The sequence below is a fragment of the Lagenorhynchus albirostris genome, chromosome 13 (genome assembly GCF_949774975.1).
Source record: "Lagenorhynchus albirostris chromosome 13, mLagAlb1.1, whole genome shotgun sequence".
NCBI classification, from domain to species: Eukaryota; Metazoa; Chordata; class Mammalia; order Artiodactyla; family Delphinidae; genus Lagenorhynchus; species Lagenorhynchus albirostris.
Genome location: NC_083107.1, coordinates 8,398,537 through 8,420,895, shown reverse-complemented (window position 1 = coordinate 8,420,895; position 22,359 = coordinate 8,398,537). Strand labels below are relative to the sequence as shown.

General features: G+C 41.5%; 1 protein-coding gene, 1 non-coding gene and 1 pseudogene across 2 annotated transcripts in view; 1 reads left to right on the top strand and 2 right to left on the bottom strand.

Moving 5' to 3' along the window:
* The window catches only part of VWA3B (von Willebrand factor A domain containing 3B), a 213,765-nt gene that overhangs the window by 56,408 nt on the left and 134,998 nt on the right, over positions 1 to 22,359 (top strand). The gene's annotated exons all lie outside the window — the stretch shown is intronic.
* LOC132531534 (protein mago nashi homolog 2-like) lies at positions 5,262 to 5,707 on the bottom strand (annotated as a pseudogene).
* LOC132532043 (small nucleolar RNA SNORA71) lies at positions 6,675 to 6,797 on the bottom strand. The gene has a single exon (XR_009544302.1). It is a non-coding gene; the product is annotated as a small nucleolar RNA SNORA71 (small nucleolar RNA).

Sequence of the window (22,359 nt, the reverse complement as noted above, 5' to 3'; positions counted from 1 at the left end):
CCGCCCTATAAATACCCATTGTCCCCGTCTCACGGCCACTCCAGGTTGAGCAGTTCTCTGCTGCTCCCGTGCTGGCTTCGGATGTGGGAGTCGTTTGCAGACTCTGCCCCACCCCCGTTCACCCTGCGCCTTGCTCCCAAGGTGCTGCAAAGACGCGGAGCCAGTTCCCACCCTCTCCTGGGATGCTCTCCTCCTCTCCCCCAAGCCAAGGGGAATGTCCTTCTAATCTGGGATGACTCCTCTCTACCTCCTGCTTCTTAAAGCTGCCTGCTCTGTAAACCCCAGCGCCTCTCCTCAGGGGTTAGGCTTAAAAGGAAAAAGCCAGAATGTCTTGCAGCCTATTTCATCTTTCTGCTCTGCCTTCTTTGGGGCAAGGAGAGAATGGCTGCTTGAATGTGGAGGGAGTGGGTAGGGAAGAGAAAGTAGAGGGAGAACAGATTACCATCAAAAATATGATCCAACGACACGCATAAATACGACCTTTTTGTAAGAGTGAAACCCTAACCCCAGGATGGGTTTTCTGTGGAGGTAGATAATATAACTAGTTACTTTGTTTTTTGATTTTATAAAATAACACTTCAGGAATCAGTGCTGGAGAATGGAAAATGGAGGGTTCGTGCGTTGTTAAGTTGGTGCCACAGGTAGCTTTGGAGCTGCTCTGTTAAATATGGGAGCCGCTGACCGCATGTGGCTACTGAGCGTGGAAATGTGAGTCCGATTTGAGATGTGCTGTAAGTATAAAATACACCCTGGATTTCAAAGACTGAGTGAGGAAAACGTGAATTATGACATGAATAGTTTTTAATACAGATTATATGCCACAATGATAATAGGAACATATGGGTTATGTCAAATATATTAATAAAATTAAGTTTTTTCTAAGATTTGGCTACTAGAAAATTGGAAATTATACTTGTGGTTCACCTACCATTGAATTAGTATTGGATAGCGCTGCTGTAGAGCCATGCTAGCTGCCCCGTCGATTACGTAGCTGTGTAACTTTGGGAAAGTCATTTAACCTTTCTGCTTCCTTTCCTCATCTATAAAACGGGAAAAATAGATTGTTATTATTATATTATATTATGCTATATTATATTATATTAGTTGTGTTAAATGATGAGGAGGCAGAGGGGAATAAGGCTCTGTCCTATGTTCAATGAACGCAAATGCGGTAAAATCAAGAGCCTGGGCTTTGGAGTCAGGCCTGGGTTTGGATTTGTCACTTAGCTGTGTGATTGTGGTTGAGGTACTTAACTAATCTGAGCTTTAGCTTTCTTAGTTATGAATGGGGATGATGATGTTTACCTTATGGGTTGTTAGGGATATATATATATATATATATATGCGTGTGTGTATATATGTGTATATGTGTGTATACACTGTATGAAACACTGTGTGTACACACACACACACACACACACACACACACACACACACAGTGTTTTATGTAGTACCTGGCTCATGGTTAGCCAGTCAATAATTATAATTGCTGTTACTGCCATGACCATCATCATCCTGTGGGTAACCCTACTGTTATTACTACTAGGTAAGCAACTTAAAGACTAAGTTCTTCTCCCGTTGCGGAGCAACAGGCTCCGGACGCGCAGGCTCAGCGGCCATGGCTCGCGGGCGCAGCCGCTCCGCGGCATGTGGGATCTTCCTGGACCGGGGCACGAACCCATGTCCCCTGCATCGGCAGGCGGACTCTCAACCACTGCGCCACCAGGAAAGCCCTTAAAGACTAAGTTTTTTTTATCACTTTTACTTTTCTTCTGTCATCCCAGTTCCCATGTTTGTTTTAGTTTTAATATTTCTGCTATTAAGTACATTCTGTTCTCACTTGTAGTCCATCTCCTTTGGTTTCCCCAGCCACCTCTTGGTTGGCTAAAATTTATCTTCTAATAGTTTCCTCAAGGAGGGAATCAGAGGAACAATATGCCCAGGGTTTCCAAATGTTCTTTTCTACGTTTTTATACTTAAAGGACAGCTTGGCTGGATAGAACGCCCTTGGCTCACTTTTTGTTTGTCTTGTGTGTGCTATGGGTGGTGCTGCAGTGTCTTCTCATAGTCTGTGCTGCCGAGAAGAAATCCAAGGCCAACTTGATTTTTTTCTTTTGTAAGTGACTTTATCTTTTTGCCTGGTTGCTCAGAGGTTTCTTTTATTCCACCAGCTTTATTGAGATAAAATTGACATATAGTATTGAGAAAATTTAAGGTGTACAATGTAATACACATATATATTGTGAAATGATTATCACAATAAGCTTAGTTAATGCATCCGTCACCTCACATAATTACGTTTTTTTGCGTGTGGTGAGAACATTCAATTAGAAACCTTCAAGTGTATAATACTGTATTGTTAAATGTAGTCACCACACTGTACATTAGATCCCCAGGACTTATTCATCTAATAACTGAAAGTTTGGACCCTTTGACCAATTTCTCCCCATTTCTCTCAGCCCCAGCCCCTGGCAACCACCATTCTACTCTCTCTTTCTATGAGTTTGGCTTTTTTTTGTTTCCACATATAACTGAGATCATACAGTATTTGTCTTTCTCTATCTGACTTATTTCACTTAGCATAATGCCCTCGAGGTCCATCCATGTTGTTGCAAATGACAGGATTTCCTTCTTTCTCATGGATGAGTAATACTGCATTGATATATTTCAAATTTTTGTACCCATAAAAAAATATATAAAATCACATTTTCTTTATCCATTCATCTGTCAGTGGATGCTTTGGTTACTTCCATGTCTTGAATATTGTAAATAATGCTGGAATGAACACGGGAGTATAGATATCTCTTCAAAATAGTAATTTCATTTCCTTTGGGTATATACCCAGAAGTGGGATTGCTGGTTCATATGGTAGTTCTATTTTCAATTTTTTTGAGGAACCTCCATCCTGTTTTCCATAGTGGCTTCACCAATTCACATTTCGCACCAACAGGGCACAAAGGTTCCCTTTTCTCTACCTCCACACCAACACTGTTGTCTCTTATCTTTTTGATAATAGCCATTCTAACAGGTGTGTGGGGATATCTTTTGCATTTCCCTGGTAATTAGTGATGTTGAGTACCTTCCCATGTATCTGTTGGCGATTTGTATATCTTTTCTGGAAAAATATCTATTCAAATCCTTTGTCCATTTTAATTGGATTGTTTGTATTTTGCTATTAAGTTGTATGAGTTCCTTATATATTTTGCATATTAACTTCCTCTAAGATAGATGGTTTGTAAATATTTACTTCCATTCTGTAAGTTGACTTTTGTTTTGCTGATTGTTTCTTTTGCTGTGCAGAAGATTTTTAGTTGGATGTAGCCCCACTTGTTTATTTTTGCTTTTGTTGCTTGCTCTATTGGTGTCATATCCAAAATAATTGTTGCCAAAACCAGTATCAAGGAGCTTTTCCCCTGTTTTCCTCTAGTATTTTACAGTTTCAAGTCTTATGTTTAAGTCTTCAATCTGTTTCAAGTTAATTTGGTGAGTGGTATAATATAGGGGTCCAATTTCATTCTTCCGCATGTGCATATTCAGTTTTTCCAACACCATTTATTGAAGAGACTATAATTTTTCTGTTGAGGATTCTTGGCTCCCTTGTCAGGTATTAGTTGACTGTATATGCATGGGTTTATTTCTGGGTTCTTTATTCAGTTCCATTGGTCTGTGTGTCACTTTTATGCCAGTATCATATTGTTTTGATTACTATTGTGTTGTAATAGAGCTTGAAATCAGGAATCATGATGCCTCTAGCTTTGTTCTTATTTCCCAGGATTGCTTTGGGTATTCAGGGTCTTATGTGGTTCCATATGAATTTTAGGATTGTTTTTTCTATTTCTGTGAAAAATGCCTTTGGAATTTTTAAAAATTAATTAATTTAATTTTTGGCTGAGTTGGGTCTTCGTTGCTATTCACGGGCTTTCTCTAGTTGCAGCAAGTGGGGGCTACTCTTCATTGCAGCGCATGGGCTTCTCATTGCGGTGGCTTCTCTTGTTGGGAGCACAGGGTCTAGGTGCGCGGGCTTCAGTAGCTGTGACATGCGGGCTCAGTAGTTGTGGCTCGCGGGCTCTAGAGCGCAGGTTCAGTAGTTGTGGCGCACAGGCTTAGTTGCTCCACGGCATGTGGGATTTTCTCGGACCAGGGCTTGAACCCCTGTCCCCTGCATTGGCAGGCAGATTCTTAACCACTGTGCCACCAGGGAAGCCCCCTTTGGAATTTTAATAGGAATTGCCTTGAATCTATAGATGGCTTTTGGTAATATAGACATTTTAACAATGTTAATTATTCTAATTCACATACAAGAGATTTTTTTCCATTTATTTGTGTCTTCATCAATTTATTTTTTATCAATGTCTTATAATTTGTCAGTGTACAGATCTTTCAACATCTTATTTAAATTTATTTCTAAGTATTTTATTATTTTTGATGCTATTATAAGTGGGATTGTTTTCTTTATATCTTTTTCAGATAATATGCTGTTAGTATGCAGAAACACAACTGATTTTTGCCTGTTGATTTTGTATCCTGCAACTTTACTGAATTTGTTTATTAGTTCTAATAGGGTTTTTGGTGGAGTTTTTAAGGTCATATCATCTGCAAACAGAGACTATTTTACTTCTGCCTGTCTGATTTGGATGTATTTATTTATTTTTCTTGCCTGATTGCTCTTGCTGGGACTTCCAGTACTATGCTGAATGGGAGTAGTGAGAGTGGAAACTCTTTTCTTGTTCCTGATCTTAGTGGGAAAGCTTTCAACCTTTCACCACTGAGTATGTTAGCTGTGAGTTTGTCATATATGGTTTTTATTATGTTGGGGTATATTCCTTCTGTACCCAATTTCTTGAGAGTTCACTTGATGTTCATTTTTCATGAAAGAATGTTGAATTTTGTGAAATGCTTTTTCTACATCTATTGAGAGAATCATGATTTGGTGTATCACATTTATTAATTTGTGTATGTTGAACAATCTTTGCATCTCAGGGATAAATCCTACTTGATCATAGTGTATGAACCTTTTAATGTGATGTTGAATTTGGTTTGCTAGTATTTTGTTGAGAATTTTTGCATACATATTCATTAGTGATATTAGTCTATAGTAAACTTTTCTTGTAGTGTCATTATTTGGCTTTGGTATAAGGCTAGTGCTGGCCTCATAAAATGAGCTTGGAAGTGCTCCCTCTTTTTCAGTTTTTTGGAAGGGCTTGAGGAGGATTGGTATTAATTCTTAATCTGTTCAGATTTTCTTTTTTTTTTTTTACAATTTAGATTGGTTTAATCTTGAAATGTAATCCAGTAGGACTAAAAACTAAACATTTCACGTCCTGTACCAAATAGTAAAATACTCGAAGGCCTTCAGGATCCTTTGACTGATTAACATCAATAAGAGAACCCGTTTTTGATGTGGTAAAAGAAATGTGTTCATCTCCAATTACAATTTCAAGCTCCTGCCGGCCAGCCCTGTCAGAGGGAGGCCACAAAGCATCATCTTCTTTTGTAATTTACTGTCATCAATAATTCTCTTCAGTTCTTCCATTACACTCTTGTGTACATAAGCCTCCCTTCTGATCATGACATCATTTTTATAATTGCTGTTGTTGGCATATCTAAGTTTTCCATCTGGCCAAAACTCAAACTCCAGAAACTCGTGTCCAAACTTACCCTTATGCCCTACATAGTAGTTTAGGTAGAAATCACTGGCTATAGCCATCCTTGTCCCCGAAAAGCCCGCCGAAGGACCAGCTGACGTGCCTCCAGGCACCTGGCCCAGATTTTCTTTTTCTTCATGATTCAGTGTTGGTAGTTTCTATATTTCTAGGAATTTATCCATTCTTTTAGGTTATCCAATTTGTTGGCATGTGATTATTTATAATAGTCTCTTATGATCCTTTGTATTTCTATTGTGTCATATTTAGATTTCATTTCTAATTTTATTTGAGTCTTTGCTCTTTTTTGGGGGGTGGATGGGTCCATATGGTTTATTGAATGGATGGATGGAGAGAAAATGATGATGAGGAGCAGCTGCCAACTCAAGAAAAAATCTCTTGGTTATTGAAGTCATCCAGGCACAGCAGAGGGACCAGGGTCAGCCTTCCCTGGCCTTCCAAGGGCACTGCTGTCAGGACTCAGAGCCAGCTAAAGGGGATGCCAAGCCCCCAGTCCCAGTGCTTTGCCCCTGATCTCTCATGCTGAGTGAACAGTTCTCCTGTGATGCTCTGAGCAGGCAGCAGGGAGCTCTTCACATGGAGACCTCACTGTCCATTCTCTGCCCCACTGGTGTCCACGAACAATAGGAATCTTGGGGAGAAATACCAGCAATCCCAGATCCCACATCACCCCAAGGTCACTGACTCATGGGACTTCCTCAACAATCTCCAGATCTAAGGCTGACCTGTTACCTGGGAGCCAGGCATGCCTCTTGGGGGCACCATGTTGCATCTGTGGAGTCTACTAAGCAAAGGCACTGTCACAGGGTTTCTACCTCCCACCGAACCGACCTGAACTCGTTCCAGTGTGAGATCCAAATATAGATGTGTTGACTGATTTCTGCCAAGAGACTCCTTAACTTCAAAGACAAAGTGAATCCCTGCAATCTGGGCGCCAGCCTGGTCACCATATCACGGAGGGGGGCAGCAAAGGCCTGAGCTCTGAAGGGAATGGCAGGAGAAAAAAGATAGTGTGTGAAAGATCCAGGGTTTGGAAGGGACAACTGGGCCCTTCAAACATGGAAAAATGTCTTTCAGTAACTCGTCTCCCTGTACTGTCGATGACCAGGGCACAGGCAACTCATGATCACTGAGTCTTTGCTCTTTTTTCTTAGTCTAGCTAAAGGTTTGTCAATTTTATCTTTTCAGAATACCGTCTTAGTTTTGTTGATCTTTTCTATTGTTTTCCCTGGCTATATTTCATTTATTTCTGCTCTGATCTTTGTTGCTTCTGCCATCTTTGGACTCATTTAGTTCTTTATTTCCTTGAGGTATAAAGTTAGGTCATTTATCTGTGATCTTTCTTTTTATCTTTTAAATGTAGGTGCTGTTGCTATACACTTCCCTCTTAGAATGGCTTTTGCTGCACTCCATAAGTTTTGATATTTTTTTGTTCTGTGTTTCCATTTCTATTTGTTTCAAGATATTTTTTGATTCCTTTTTTGATGTCTTCTTTGACTCATTTGTTCAGGAGTGTGTTGTTTAATTTCCACACATTGTGAATTTTCCATTTTCCTCTTTTGATTAATTTCTAGTTTCATACTATTATGGTTGGAAAAGATACTTGGTATGATTTCAGTTTCCTTACATTTGCTCAAGCTTATTTTGTGACTTAACATATGATCTATCCTGGAGAATGTTTCAGATGCAATTGAGAAAAATGTGTATTCTGGTGCTGTTGGTGGTATGTTCTGTATGTGTCTCAGGTCCATTTGGTCTAAGGAATAGTTCAAGTACAGTGTTTCCTTATTTATTTTCTGTCTGGGTGATGTAACCATTGTTGAATGTGGGGTATTGAAGTTCCCTACTATTATTACATTGTTATCTATTTCTCCCTTCAGTTCTATTAATATTTGCTTTAAATATTTAGGTGCTTCAATGTTGGGTGCATATATACCTACAATTATTATATCCTCTTAATGACTTGGTCTCTTTATCACTTGGTCCCTTTTTACATAGCGACCTTCTTTGTCTCTTGTGACCAGTTTTGATTGAAAGGCTATTTTATCTGATATAAGTATAGCCACTTCTGCTCTCCTTTGGTTACCATTTGCATGGAACATCTTTTTTCATCCCTTCACTTTCAACCTATGTGTGTCCTTAAAGCTAAAGTGAGTCTCCTATAGGCAGCATGTTGTTGGATGTTTCTTCTATCCATTCAGCCACTTTGTGTCTTTTGATTGGAGAATTTAGTCCATTTACATTTAATGTAATTATTGATAGATAAAGACTTACTATTACCATTATGTTATTTTATGACTTTTTTAGTTATTTTGTTCCTTTCTTCCTCTCTTACTGTCTTCCTTTGTGATTTATTTTTTGTAATGGTATGCTTTAATTCCTTTATTTTTTGTGTAACTACTAAAGGTCTTTGTTGTATTTTTTGTATATGTGTGGCCACCACAAGGCTTACGTAAAACATCTTGTAAGGTATAGCAGTCTATTTTAAGCTGATAACAACTTACTTTCAATTGCATACAAAACCACTACTCTTTTACTCTCTCCTCCCCACATTTTATGCTATTGATCTTTTTATCTTGTGCATCCATTAACAAATTATTGTAGCTTATATACTGTATATAATTATAGCTTATACATATTGTAGCTTATTTATTATTGTAGCTTATTATAGTTGTTTTTAATATTATTGTTTAACTTCTGTGCTAGAGATAAAAGTGATTTACACACCATGATTACAGCATTTGGGTATTCTGAATTGAACTATACAATTACCTTTACCAGTGAGTTTTATACTTTTATGTATTTTTAAGTTGTTACTTAGCATCCTTTCATTTCAACTCCCTTTAGCATTTCTGTAAGGTAGATGTAGTGATGATGAACTTCCTTAGCTTTTGTTTGTCTGTGAAATTCTTTATCTCTCCTTCATTTCTGAAGGACAGTTTTGCTGGGTATAGTTTTCTTGGTTGGCAGTTTTTTGCTTTTAGCACTGTGAATATTTCATATCAGCTCATTCCCTCATGGCCTGCAGACTTTCTGCAGAGAAATCTGCTGATAGCCTTATGGGGGTTCCCTTGTTCATGATAAGTCATTTTTCTCTTGCTGCTTTCAAAATTTTCTCTTCATCTTTGACTTTTTACATTTTGATGATAGTGTGTCTCAGAGTGATCTTCTTTGGGTTGGTCTTGCTTGGGGTCCTTGGGATCCTTTGAGATTCTTCTACTTAGAGGTCCATATCTCTTTCTAGATTTGGGAAATTTTCAGCTATTATTTCTTTACATAATCTTTCTGCCCCTTTCTGTCTTTTCCTTCTGGGACTCCTATGTTGTGACTATTCATTTGCTTGAAGGTGTCTCATAATACATATAGGTTTTCTTCACTCTTTTTCATTCTTTTTCCTTTTTGTTCTTATAATTGACTAATTTCAAATCATCCGTCTTCAAGTTTTCTGATTCTGCTTCATGATCAAGTCTATTGTTGAGGCTCTCTAAAGAATTTTTCAGTTCTGACATTTTATTCTTCAGGTTCAGGATTTCTGTTTTGGTTCTTTTTTATGGTTTCTGTTTCTTTATTAAACTCATTTTGTTCATGCATTGTTTTCCTGATTTTGTTTAGTTATCTGTGTTCTTGCATTTCACTGAGTTTCTTTTTTTTTTTTTTTGTGCGGTACGCGGGCCTCTCACTGCTGTGGCCTCTCCCGTTGCAGAGCACAGGCTCCGGATGCGCAGGCTCAGCAGCCATGGCTCACGGGCCTAGCCACTCCACAGCATGTGGGATCTTCCCAGACTGGGGCACAAACCCGCGTCCCCTGCATCGGCAGGTGGACTCTCAACCACTGCGCCACCAGGGAAGCCCTCACTGAGTTTCTTTAAGATGATTATTTTGAATTCTTTTTCAAGTAATCTGTAGGTCTCCATTTCTTTGGGGTCAGTTACTGGATCTTTATTAATTCCTTTGATGGTGTCATCTTTGCCTGGTTCTTAATGATTCATGTAGCCTTGCATTGGTATCTGTGCATTTGAAGAAGCATACACTTCTTCCACTCTTTACAGACTAGTTTCCATAGGTAAAAACCTTCTCCTGTCTGTTCCCTGGGCTGATGGACTACCTCTGAAATCTCAGTTGTGCTGGGTTAGACCCAGTTATATGGCTGTTGCTGGGTCTGTAGTGGGATCTTCAGTTGGCAGGCTTGTTATCAGGGGCTGGGACAGGTGTGGATCCTGTCTCGTCTCTGGGTGAATGGGACTGCCTCCAGTACCTTGTTCAGTAGGGTGTTCTGGGATAAGGATCCTCTTCAGGTTCCACAGTTGGGTCCTTAGACAGCAGGTCTATTACTAGGTGTGCAGGGGGCATGGCTCCCACTAGATCCCTGGGAGGACTGATGCCTGGTCACTGGATGGGCCCCTAGGTGGGCAGGACTGGCCCTGGACCATGGCTGAGAGGGGCTGGAATGGGGCCCCAGGGTTGTTTGAGATTCTATAGCCATGTTTGAGGTCTGCAGACCTGGCCCTGGAGGCACAGATGTGTATGTCTCCCACCAGGTCCCTGGGCAGGTTGGGCTCAGTGGTGTGGACTGAGGCTGGGAGGACCTGGAACTGAGTATATGTCCTTTTCAGAGTCTCTTGGAGCACAGACAGTAGTGTGTACTACTGGGTCCCTTGCTGGCAGGTCTGCTGGTGGACTGAAGCTGTGTTGAGGTTGGAGCCCAGTACCGGGCCCTTCTGGGGGTTCAGACTGGAGAGTCTCCCACTGGGGCCCTGGACCCTAAGGACTGCTGGCAGATGGAGACTGTGAGGGGTTTAGAGGCAAGTATGGGGCCCTTTCTGGATCTCTGGGGGTATAGACAGGTATTTCTCCTGCAGGATCCCTGTGCTAGCAAGACTGTGGACAATGGCTGGGATGGGCTGGAGCCCAATTACAGGACCTCTTGAGAATCCACAGTCTGACTGAGTTTGGGGGCTTACCTCCAGGGGCTCCCAGACTGTGGCCAAGAGTGGCTGGAACTGGTTCACGGGCCAATTTAGGGTCCACAGCTGGGACCGAGGGCTGTCTGTCTATCACCTGATGCTCGGGTGAGCATGGCTCCTCCTGGGTCCTTCGGCATGTGGTGCTGGAGACAGGACCAAGCCAAACAGGGCTGTAGTCAAGTTCTCAGGGGCACAAAGCTGTTTCTGTTTCTGTTTCTGTTTCTGTAGCGGGGAGCATGGTTGGTAAGTCAGCAGCATGGGGCAGACCTGCCTTCTCAAAACACCTCTCCTTGGTCTTGGACTTCGCCATCTCCTATCTGGATCCCAAAGCTCCTATGAAGACACTTTCAAAGCTCCTGTGAAGGCACTTTTGTCCGTGGGTGGATGCCAACTTATTGTTGTTGAGGCAGGGATATGATCAAGGGATATCTTGTTCAGCCATTTTGCTCCAAAGGATTCTTTTTTTTATCTTTAAATCCACTAAGTCCTAGGATATGTCTCAGCGTTGACTGCTGTGGTTGATATTCCCTGGTATGTAGTGTGCCCTTTAATATGAACATCTAAGACTTCTATTTCAGGCAAGTTTCCTTGAATTATACTTTAAAATACTTCTTCTGCCCTGTTGTTTTATTTATTACTATTTTTAAATTTAACAAACACTTGGACATTGCTTGGAATATGCCAGGCACTGTTCCAGCCTCATATCAAATTTTAACCCACTTAAACTTCCCAACAGCCCTATGGAGTAGGTACTAACATTATCCTCATTTTAGTGACGGGGAAACCAAGAAAGAAAGTGGTTAAGAAACTTGTCCAAATTCACATTCACTTCATTGACATGAAGTCAAATACTTCATTTTCTTAACCGTTGTGCCAGGCTGGTTTTCTTCTCTCTTGGTGACTCACTTTGTGTATTAAAGTACGATAGCTCTCCTTTGACTGTCTCCTATTATTTTCTCGCTGATGTTTTAGAATACTTTATTTCTGCTTGTGTTCACCTTGTCTAGTTTCTTATAGTGAGTTCCAGCGTATATTTTCTTTGTTGATTTCCCACCATTTTCATCTTAATTTCTGTGATTTTTTTTCTTCTTTCCTGACTTTTTCATATTTCATCTCTTCCTGTTATCTTGCCATCACATTCTTGAGTTTTTGCATGTCTGCTTGTTTTCTTCCTTCAAGGAGATGATGGCTTCATATATATTTTTAAATTCATGGTGAAATATTGGATCATAATTTTCATGTATTCCCTGATAACGTTTTTAGTGAGTGTTATTCATCTCTTGGTAATTTTGCTGCTCTTTCCCTCGTTTTTTTCTTATGTTGTTCTTTGGATGCTGTGTGCTGGCTTCCCCTTTACTATTCACCACTGAAAGGACACAAGATAGGTATCTGCTGGTGGTTCATATGGGAGATGGTGTGGGGAAGGGGCTATGCTTCATGGCTGAACGCACTCTTCTTTGCTGTTGCTGAGAGTGGTTCCTGCAAATAAGTTTTCTCTGGGTGATAGTTTGTGATGCTCTCCCTCTTGCCTTTCTGAACCAAGTCGGCAGACCCCAACAGGTAAATGGGCAAAAGAAGTTAAATACAAAAATGTTCAATTTCACTACTGTTCACTACTAATTGACATTAATTTCTTTATCAAAGCAAATTCAGCTGGAAACGGTGAGATATTATTTTTATGCTAATTCAGGTTCAGTGAAATGGGTATTCCATGTACACTGCTGATGTGACTTAGATTGTCTTAAAACTTTTTTTGGAAAGCAATTCAGTGTGAGACATGACCCCAAAATGTTTAATCATGTTGATCCAGTATTTTCACTACTAGAAATCTACCTCCCCCAGAAGTCTAAAGTACAGAAAGAAATACACCACCAAAAAAGATATTCACACCATTCACTTATTAATCTTTCTTTCTCCACTGATGTATGTGGATTCCTTTGCAATATATCAATATTACGTTCCTGTATGTGATGGGCTTGCCCTGGGCCATCTACTCTGCTTCATTGCCCTGTCGCACTCTACTCTTGATTGGTAATGACCTTTTGACATTCAATTTGTTTTTCTCTCTGCCCTGTATATTTACTGTAGATGTGAAAAATGGGTTTGATGTTATCCGAATAAACCTTCATTTTGTGTATTGCTGGACTGAATATTCTAAGTGGTGAGCACGTACATTCTCGGTTTCTGTGCTGTCTTATTCAACACACACTTTTTCAACACACGCACATGGGAGCACATGTATTCTTGGTTTCTGTGCTGTCTTATTCAATACATGCTTTTTCTCATACTATACACTGGCTTTTAAAGCTTTTCATTTTTTGCCCCCAATATATTTTCCTTTCTTCTTTTCTCTTTTCTCCACTCCTCCCCTACCCTGTTTATTAGTATAGATTTGGGTAGGTCTAGTGATATAATTAGAAAGCAAATAAAAGATTGAGTTGTGAGGAGACATTCAAGATGGCAGAGGAGTGAGACCTGGATATCGCCTTCTTCCCCACAAATACATCAGAAATACATCAACATGTGGAACAGCTCCTACAGAACACCTGCTGAGTGCTGGCAGAAGACCTCAGACGTCCCAAAAGGCAAGAAACTCCCCCACGTACCTGGGTAGGGCAAAAGAAAAAAGGAAAAACAGAGACGAAAGAACAGGGACGGGACCTGCACCAGTGGGAGGGAGCTGTGAAGGAGGAAAAGTTTCCACATACTAGGAAGGCCCTTCGTGGGCAGAGACTGCGGGTGGCGGAGTGGGGGAAGCTTCAGAGCCATGGAGGAGAGCGCAGCAACAGGGGTGCAGAGGGCAAAGCGGAGAGATTCCCGCACAGAGGATTGGTGCCGACCAGCACTCACCAGTCTGAGAGGCTTGTCTGCTCACCGGCTGGGGCGGGCGGGGGCTGGGAGCTGAGGCTCGGGCTTTGGAGGTCGGATCCCAGGGATACGACTGGGGTTGGCTGCATGAACACAGCCTGAAGGGGCCTAGTGTGCCACGGCTAGCCGGGAGGGAGTCCGGGAAAAAGTCTGGAGCTGCCGAAGAAGCAAGAGACCATTGTTTCGGGGTGCCTGAGGATAGGGGATTCAGAGCACAGCCTGAATGAGCTTCAGAGACGAGCACACGCCGCGGCTATCAGCTCGGGCACCAGAGACGGGCATGAGATGCTAAGGCTGCTGCTGCCACCACCAAGAAGCCTGTGTGCGAGCACAGGTCACTGTCCACACCTCCCCTCCCGGGAGCCTGTGCAGCCTGCCACTGCCAGGGTCCCGTGATCCAGGGACAGTTTCCTGGGAGAACACATGGTGCGCCTCAGGCTGGTGCAACGTCATGCCAGCCTCTGCCGCAGCAGGCTGGCCCTGCATTCCATACCACTCCCTCCCCCAGGCCTGAGTGAGCCAGAGCCCCCGAATCAGCTGCTCCTTTAACCCCATCCTGTCTGAGTGGAGAACAGACGCCCTCAGGTGACCTACACACAGAGGCGGTGCCAAATCCAAAGCTGAACCCCAGGAGTTGTGCGAACAAAGAAGAGAAAGGGAAATTTCACCCAGCAGCCTCAGGAGCAGTGGATTAAATCTCAACAATCAACCTGATGTACCCTGCATCTGTGGAATACCCGAATAGACAATGAATCATCCCAAACTGAGGCGGTGGACTTTGGGAGCAAGATAGCACAAAGAAAGAAAACTACAGGCCAATATCACCGATGAACATAGATGTAAAAATCCTCAACAAAATACTAGCAAACAGAATCCAACAGCACATTAAAAGGATCATACACCATGATCAAGTGGGGTTTATCCCAGGAATGCAAGGATTCTTCAATATATGCAAATCAATCAATGAGATACACCATATTAACAAATTGAAGGAGAAAAACCGTATGATCACCTCAATAGATGCAGAAAAAGCTTTTGACAAAATTCAACACCGATTTATGATAAAAACCCTCCAGAAAGTAGGCATAGAGGGAACTTACCTCAACATAATAAAGGCCATATATGACAAACGCCCAGCCAATATCGTTCTCATGGTGAAGAACTGAAACCATTTCCACTAAGATCAGGAACAAGACAAGGTTGCCCACTCTCACCACTGTTGTTCAACATAGTTTTGGAAGTTTTCTCCACAGCAATCAGACAAGAAAAAGAAATAAAAGGAATCCAAATCGGAAAAGAAGAAGTAAAGCTGTCACTATTTGCAGATGACATGATACTATACATAGAGAATCCTAAAGATGCTACCAGAAAACTACTAGAGCTAATTAATGAATTTGGTAAGGTAGCAGGATACAAAATTAATGCACAGAAATCTCTTGCATTCCTGTACACCAATGATGAAAAATCTGAAGGAAAAATTAAGGAAACCCTCCCATTTACCATGGCAACAAAAAGAATAAGATACCTAGGAATAAACCTACCTCTGGAGACAAAAGACCTGTATACAGAAAACTATAAGACACTGATTAAAGAAATTAAAGATGATACAAACAGATGGAGAGATATACCATGTTCTTGGATTGGAAGATTCAATATTGTGAAAATGACTCTACTACCCAAAGCAGTGTACAGATTCAATGCAATCCCTATCAAACTACCAATGGCATTTTTCACAGAACTAGAACAAAAAATTTCAGAATTTATATGGAAACACCGAGTAGCCAAAGCAATCTTGAGAAAGAAAAATAGAGCTGGAGGAATCAGGCTTTCTGACTTCAGACTATACTACAAAGCTACAGTAATCAAGACAGTATGGTACTGGCACAAAAACAGAAATATAGATCAATGGAACAGGTTAGAAAGCCCAGAGGAAAACCCACACAGATATGGTCACCTTATCTTTGATAAGGGAGGCAAGACTATACAATAGAGAAAAGACAGACTCTTCAGTAAGTGGTGCTGGGAAAACTGGACAGCTACATGTAAAAGAATGAAATCAGAACACCCCCTAATAGATACACAAAAATAAACTCCAGATGGATTAAAGACCTAAATGTAAGGCCAGACACTATAAAAGTCTTAGAGGAAAACCTAGGCAGAACACTCTAGGACATATCACAGCAAGATCCTTTTTGACCCACCTTGTAGAGAAATGGAAATAAAAACAAAAATAAACAAATGGGACCTAATGAAACAAAGGCTTTCGCACAGCAAAGGAAACCATAAACAAGACGAAAAGACAACCCTCAGAATGGGAGAAAATATTTGCAAATGAAGCAACTGACAAAGGACTAATCTTCAATTTTACAAGCAGCTCATGCAGCTCAATATCAAAAAAAACAACCCAATCCAAAAATGGTCAGAAGACCTAAATAGACATTTCTCCAAAGAAGATATACAGACTGCCAACAAACACATGAAACAATGTTCAGCATCACTAATCATTAGAGAAATGAAAATCAGAACTACAGTGAGGTATCAACTCACACCAGTCAGAATGGCCATCATCAAAAAATCTACAAAGAATAAATGCTGGAGAGGATGTGGAGAAAAGGGAACCCTCTTGCAGTGTTGGTGGGAATGTAAATTGATACAGCCACTATGGAGAACAGTATGGAGGTTCCTTAAGAAACTAAAAATAGAACTACCATACAACCCAGCAGTGCCACTACTGGGCATATACCCTGAGAAAACCATAATTCAAAAAGAGTCATGGACCACAATGTTCACTGCAGCTCTGTATACAATATCCAGGACATGGAAGCAACCTAAGTGTCCGTCGACAAATGAATGGATAAAGAAGATGTGGCAATATATACAATGGAATATTACTCAGCCATAAAAAGAAACAAAATTGAGTTATTTGTAATGAGGTGGATGGACCTAGAGTCTGTCATACAGAGTGAAGTAAGTCAGAAGGAGAAAAACAAATACCGTATGCTAACACATATATATGGAATCTAAAAAGAAAAAAATGGTTATGAAGTACCTAGGGGCAGGACAGGAATAAAGACGCAGATGTAGAGAATGGAGTATGGACTTGAGGACATGGTATGGGGGAAGGGTAAGCTGGGATGAAGTGAGAGAGTAGCATTGACATATATACACTACCAAATGTAAAATAGATAGCTAGTGGGAAGCAGCCGCATAGCACAGGGAGATCAGCTCGGTACTTTGTGACCACCTAGAGGGGTGGGATAGGGAGGGTGGGAGGGAGATGCAAGAGGGAGGACATATGGGGATATATGTATATGTATAGCTGATTTGCTTTGTTATAAAGCAGAAACTAACGCACCATTGTAAAGCAATTATACTCCAATAAAGATATTTAAAAAAAATGATTGAGTTGTATCAGCAGTTTGCCTACTGCAGCTTTCCTTGCCAATGTATTAAAAAGACTTTAAAAATTTGGACCAATTTTATTGCATTTGTGCCCATTATCATTCAAGATTTAAAAGGCTATAATTATTCTCTAAGGTTTCCGAAGTCCTTTGGACTACTCCAACTCAGATTAGTGGAGACTGGATAGATTAGATAAATGCATAGCTACAAGTTCTTATTTCACTTAATTTTGGTGTGTGATACTTGTTGATAAATAGCTATTTGTAGGAATCTGCATTTCTTGTAATGGGTTTGGTAAATGAATTGTAATAGTATCTACAAATAGGTTAATTATGTGTGAATTTTTTTTTTTTTTTTTTTTTTTTTTTGGTGGTACTTGGGCCTCTCACTGTTGTGGCCTCTCCCGCCGCGGAGCACAGGCTCCGGACGCGCAGGCTCAGCGGCCATGGCCCACGGGCCTAGCTGCTCCGCGGCACGTGGGATCCTCCCGGACCGAGGCACGAACCCGTGTCCCCTGCATTGACAGGCAGACTCTCAACCACTGCGCCACCAGGGAAGCCCTATGTGTGAATTTTAAGGAACTTTTAGGCCTCATGTTTTGGGGCAAATCCATACATCATCGTCTTCCCCTGAGATAGCAAAAAGTAGTTGTAGGCTGAGAACAATTTTGTCTTGTTTCTTGCTTCCTTGCAAAGACAGCACTAGATACATCATGTACAATCATTTCTTTATTCTGTGCCTGCTTTGGATTCTTATATGTACTTGGAAGAATTTCCCCCCCAGATTGAATTTTTTCCTGTCTGCTCATTTTCCCAGGACTGCTCTTTTTGGGCGATAGAAAGCTTTTCCAGTGTTTTGACACAGGCAATATGTGCTGCCTAGGGTGGTACCTTAAATAGTGCATTACATTAAAATTTGTTTCTACATTACTTCCTAAGAGTTCCTGGGCAGTTTTCTTTGGCTGTCAGGAATATTTAGAGAGAGGACGGGAAGAGGACTAAGGTTCATGGCACCTACTGCATCAGCCCCGCTGAGCTCTTGTGCATATGGTGGTGCCTGCCCGCCTCAGGAATCAAGAGTAAATTGCCTCTCACCTCTGATTCTGTGGCCAGGTGCTGTCCAAAGACCTTCCCCTGGATTTCTGAGAACTCTTAGGGGAGGGGGGATACCCTTCTATTCTCCTTGCCCCCTGGGATCCTCTGTTTGCCTGGCGCTGTGTCTAGTTTTTCCATGCTAGTCTGGATGAAAATTCAGCTCCTCTCTTTATTCCCTCCCACCAACCTCCTCACATACTCTTCATTAGGTGTGATATTTTTTTAAAAAATATTTATTTATTTATTTGGCTGCGCCGGGTCTTAGTTGTGGCGTGTGGGATCTTTAGTTGTAGCACGCAGGATCTTTTTAGTCGTGGCATGTGGGAATCTTTCAATTGCGGCACGCATGCAGGATTTAGTTCCATGACCAGGGATCGAACCCTGTCCCCTGCATTGGGAGTGTGGAGTCTTAACTGCTGGACCACCAGTTAAGTCCCCATTAGGTGATATTTTAATAGCTGCTGCTGAGCCACTGGAGGAGGAAAGAGTGACATACATTCTCCCTGGCTCCTCCCTTCGGTTTCTTCCTTTTGCCTCCTGAAGCTTCTCAACATTTCTTTTCAAGAGCAAAGCCTGCCACTGAGTCTCCCCTCCAAGCCTGACAGCTGTGTCTTGTCCTTGGGGTTCATTGAGCTTCTTGGACCTGCTGGTTTATAGTTTTCATCAAATTAGTAATACTTCCGCCATTATTTCTTGCTCACAGGTCTACAGGTCAACTGCAGATTGATAAATTGAGGAGGGACGTGTCCTCCTTTAACTAGTGCTCTCCAGGATATAGTTCTGTTGTGGCCGTCAGCATGAGCAATGAGCACAAGTGCCAGGCCAAGCCGTGCAGCCCTACTTACAGCCTCTGCTCATGTCACACCCACTCATATTCTGTTGGCCAAAGCAAATGACATGACCAAGTCCCACATCAAGCAGATGAGGACATCTACTTCGCTCACACCGAGGTGGGGAGGGAAATGAATATTTGCTAAACAGTAGTGCAAAAGCTCTCACAATGTTTTGTTCTTGCATGATTCTTTTTTTGGCTCTGGCAAACAGCGTTTGCTGGAAAGTGAATCAACTTTGGAGTCAGACCTGGATTCAAACCCTAGTTAGTTTTGCCACTAACTACTTGTGTGACTTTAGGTAAGTTACCTAACCTTTCTGAGCTATGATCTCTTAGTTGTAAAAATGGGAAAAATCACATTTACCTCATATGATTGTTGGGGGAGTTAAGGCATATAACACCCATGGTAATGTTTAGTACAAAAATGACATTCAATTAATATTAGTTTCCTTTTAGGATTCCAAGTGGGCTTTTATTGTAGACTTTGGCTCTAGAAAGTAAAATAATCCAACAGGACAGTGAGCATTTTCAGACTAGTTATGATACTAACCAGTTTATTCGCATGCATAGTGATGGATGGGAATCGGAATTTGGAAGTAGGAAGTGAATACTGTACTGATTAGCTGCGTCCCGATTGGAGGTGGATCCATTTCCAAGGTTTATATTAAGGCTAGGTGACCAGGACCTTTCTAGAGGAAATCAGGAGCACCTGTTCATCTACTAGCGGTGGTACCTAGGATTATACTGTGGGGCCCTTTCTCGGCATGACTTTCCCCCACTTCCCTATTGTCAGATTGGGCGCAGTGAGAGGTGTGAATGGTGCAGGAATATTTGTCAGTTGGATGTGGTAATTTTCAGTTCTCGGAAGCTTTCATGATTGGATGGGATGGATTGTTCTGCATGGGAGCTAGGTTATTGCTGACTTGGGAAGGAACTTTAACTGCTGGTCCTTTCCAGGGACTGTATCTTTAAGGGGTACAGTCCTAATTCCATGGGAAGCTGCTCCTTAAGTTAGGAAAGCCTTGTGGGCCCAGAGTGAGGGGTCTACGTAGTGGTCTGGGGGCTCCCTCTCAGGAAGGAAAGAGGCTTCTGATCTCTAGGGTTCGGAGCAGACCTCATCTTTTACTTTGGTTTTTCTCTTCCTGTTTTGTCCTCAACATTTTAATTAAACTGAAATAGTAAGTATGGACCGAGAAAATCACATTAGAGTAAAATTTTTCACTGAGGGCCTGGCACCAGCCTAAACAAAAGTCAATCATTTTGGCATTGATGTGGCTAGCTCGAAATCCGGACTCATCGGTGAAGCTGACAGTGGACTCATTTTCCACGCCAGGCTCTTCAGAGTTGAGAATGCAAGACATCCAGTGGTAGGATGAGCACCCAGGCTGATGGCCGTGGTTGGAGCTCTGAGCTCCCACTTCAAGCCAGAGCTGGTATCTTATACCAGAGGGGGAGGAAGGGGAGGGGAGGGGAAGGGAGGGGAAGGAAGAAGAAGAGGCAGATGCAGACACTTGAGGGGCAGTCTTAACTTTAGCGTGTTTCATATGTACAGCCACAACCCACAGCTCAGGACCCCCTCATGGTTCCAGATCAGGGTTAGGCAGCTGAACACCTTTCACTTCTAGCCCCGTCTCCCACCATCAGCCATCATTAGTAGATCTGTGATCGCCTCTTCCTTCTGAGCCTGGACTCCCCTCGGCCAGCTCAGCCCAGCATGCTGGCCAGCCTCTGCTCCTTGAGCAGAAGCGGCAAATAGGTTCAGTGTGCTCATCACCATATTTTGCTCATGGGATAAGAGAGAGACTGCAATGAATAAGTAAAAAGGAGTGAGTTTTGGAAAAGATGAAAACTCTGATTTGAAAAGATACATCTACTCCAATGTTCATAGCAGAACTGTTTACAATAGGCAAGACATGGAAGTAACCTAAATGTCCATTGACAGATGAATGGGTAAAGAAGATGTGGTACATATATATGATGGAATATTGCTCAGACATAAAAAGAATGAAATAATGCCATTTGCAGCAACATGGATGGACCTAGAGATTATCATACTAAGTGAAGTCAGTCAGAGAAAGACAAATATGGTATCACTTATATGTGGAATCTGAAAAACGGATACAAATGAACATATTTGCAGAACAGAAATAGACTCAAAAACATTGAAAACACACTTATGGTTACCAAGGGGGAAAGGGTCGGGGAGGGATCAATTAGGAATTTGGGATTAACAGATACACATGACTGTATACAAAATAGATAAACAACAAGGACTTACTGTACAGCACAGGGAACTATATTCAATGCCTTGTAATAACCTATAATGGAAAAGTATCTGAAAAAGCATATACACACACATATATGTATAGTATAACTGAGTCGCTTTGCTGTACGCCTGACATTGTAAATCAACTATACTTCAATTTTCTTTAAATGGGGAAAACAGGAGTGAATTTCAGGTAATAGGAAAAGACAGTGTTTTTCTGAGAGTGTTTTTGTTTGTGTCCAGTACTTCGGCAAAATGGTGTTAGAAAATCTGTTCTTCTCAACAGTATTATTCTGAAGTCCGAAAATGGTGTAGCTGTAAAAATTTGATGATTCTACCTTTGGAAACTGCAATTTTTTGTGTGTTGGTGGAGAAAAATGCATGAACGAAACTCAGTATTACAAAACCAAAATTCATTTGTTTTAAGGTATGTTCAGGCTGACAGGCTTAAGGAGAATAAACAACCAAGTCCTCATTCTTGGAAGACACTTGTGATCTTTAATTCGATATTTCAAGTTTGCTGGCCCATCACTCAGGCTTGCCTTGGCTTCTTTGCGTCTAAGCTCTAATTTAATATAGAAGCGCTGACTGGTGCCTGTTTATGGGCTACTGAGAGCAGTTCTCTCAGAGGTCTCCTTTCTGCTCCCTAGACCTCAGTTTAATTCAATGGATGGAGCTGGAACAGCTGCACGTCCAAAATTGCTGCCACATTCCAGTGTACAAGGCTGAGACTTGTCTCCGAAGTCCTGCTCCTTCTAATAATGGCTTGCCTTGGATTTCTTGAGACAGTCCTCTTGTTGGCAAAGCATTTATGAAACGCCTTCTGTGTGCTTTAGTGTCTCCCTAGGGGTGAGGAGGAGATTCAGAAGGAATAAAAGACAAGTTTCCTATTCAGGGAACCCTAAACTCTTAGGATATCAATTATGCTTCTGCTTGATGATTTCCAAGTTGCTCCTTCACAAAAAGGAGGGGATATATGTATACGTATAGCTGATTCACTTTGCTGTACAGCAGAAACTAACACAACATTGTAAAGCAATTATACGCTAGTAAAAATTAATTTAAAAAAATAATAAAAGTGGGAAAAAAACGTTGCTCCTTCCCATCACAACTGCAGGATCTCAGTTTAGGATCTAAGACTTGCCCACCTACACTCAACCCTCTTGTTCCCTTAGTTCACACCTTCACCTAATGTATAGGAAGCTCTAGTTTTCCCCACCAGAGAGTAAGTCCCTTTAAGGGCAGGGACCCCCTGTATTTTTTTCCCCCA